The sequence below is a fragment of the Otolemur garnettii genome, unplaced genomic scaffold (genome assembly GCF_000181295.1).
Source record: "Otolemur garnettii isolate 467f Iridium unplaced genomic scaffold, OtoGar3 scaffold00151, whole genome shotgun sequence".
Lineage (NCBI taxonomy): Eukaryota > Metazoa > Chordata > Mammalia > Primates > Galagidae > Otolemur > Otolemur garnettii.
The window spans coordinates 1,908,381-1,910,590 of NW_003852546.1; positions in this window are offsets into that span (position 1 = coordinate 1,908,381).

Sequence of the window (2,210 nt, forward strand, 5' to 3'; positions counted from 1 at the left end):
CATTAATTTTTCTTAATTTGGCAGTTTCTTCAGAGTCTTGGATCCTTCTTGTCTTTAGAGATGTTTAATGGGAATAACTGACTGCCAATAATGGTACAAATATGGTAGAAAATTACGCCTGAGACACCTATAAAATAAAACCTGGAAGATGTATGCCTTCCTAGTATATGTCATTCTCCCTCACTTCTAACCATACTAATTTTTGCTAAGGGCTTCAAAAAACCATGTTGAACCAACTCCTACTTAACAAAAAAACCAGAAGATTCCATTTCTCCTCCCATTTGGACCAAGGGAAGCAGTCTACAGTTACAGCTGAAACCGTTTAACCACATATTTCCTTCTGTTCTGATAAGTGCTCATTCCCTTTCACATTTGAATTTAAAACTCCAATCTGCACCTAGTCAGACAAATGACTATGATCACCTCATGCTCAACATCTCACAAAATCTAAAAATAATACTCCTCTACATTGCATATCAATATAAATTGACCCACAACATTGCTCATGAAGATTTCTACTTTTAACAGATGGAGGGAATGAATATGCAGTGGAGAGTGTACCTCAATGAGGTACACACAATTGAGAGAGTGTATCTCTCAATGTACCTCATTTAAAATACTCATACTACTCCTAAGTAGAATTCTTCTCAAGTTGACAGCAGAAAAGGTCAACTTCACACCACTTTATCAGATTGTGTATTCTTTATCAATGATTTACAACATCTTTTAGAACTGAAGATTCTATATCTCTCAGCTTATTCATATTAATGTCCAGTCAAAAGTATTTTCCTCATGAAATTACGGTTTTTTGTTTGTTTTTTTTTAAGACAGATCCTCAAGCTGTCGCCCTGGGTAGAGTGCCATGGCATCACAGCAACCTCCAACTCTTGGGCTCAAGCGATTGTCCTGCTTTCACCTCCCAAGTAGCTCGGACTAGAGGTGCCTGCCGCAACACCTGGCTATTTTTTGGTTGCAGTGATCATTGTTCGGTGGGCCCGGGCTGGATTTGAACCTACCAGGTCAGGTATATGTGGCTGGTGCCTTAGCCGTTTGAGCCACAGGTGCCAAGCTAAAATTACTAAATTTTTTAAAGGCCCATTTAGTACCCTTTTTTGGGGTTTGTTTGTTTTTGAGACAGAGTCTCACTCTGTTGCCCAAGCTGATGCGCCATGATGATAGCCTAGCTCACAGCAACCTGAAACTCTGAGGTCAAGCAATCCTCCTGCCTTAGCCTCCAGAGTAGCTGGGACTACAGGCACCCACCACAATGCCTGGCTATTTTTTTGTTGTAATTGTCATTGGTGTTTGGCAGGCCCAGGCTGGATTCGAACCTACCAGCTCCAGTGTCACTGGCACTCTAGCTGCTGAGCTACAGGTGCCAAGCCGAGATGTCATATTCTTGAACGGGAAGACTAAATGTGCTAATTTATCCCAAAATAATCTTTATTTTAATGACATTCCAGTGAAATCATATTGATAAAATTGTTAATGTTCTCTGGAATTTGAGAACTAAGTCTATAGTTCATATAAAAGAATCAGACTATTCAAGGAAATATTAGAAAAAGAACAGTTTTTTCACTGAATTTGCTCTTCCGAATATTAAAACAATAACACAAACAACAACTGTGTGGTAACCCTATACCACAGAAACTTAATGAGAACAAAAAAATCCAAAAATGAAACAAAGTATACAAATAACATATGAAAAAGGCAACACTTAAAATCAGTGGTAAAAAGGGTATTTTATTTAACCTGTGAAGTTGAGAAAACTAAGTAACCATTTGGTAAAGATGAGTTCAGAGCAAAATAAATGGCCAAAATTAGAAAAAAAGTTCACTATCAACAATCAAATGTTAAATTAGAACAAGATAACTATTTTGAGACAAATATGAAAATAAATTGAAAAATATTTTAACAATGTCTATCAAGTGAGAAACCAGGTTCTACTATATGGTTAGGGGCTATATAAATTGGCTAATGATTCTGGGAAGGCATATCCGGGGAATAAGTGTACATTTTCCTTTGACCCAGAATGCCATGTCTATAAATGCATCCTAAAACTTAACTAAAGGTATACACAAAATACTCTATTAAAAGGAAGATGACTCTCTTGGTTCGGCGCCTATAGCTCAACCGGCTAAGGCGCCAGCCACGTACACCTAAGGTGGCGGGTTCGAATCCCCAGCCCGGACCCACCAAAACAACAATGA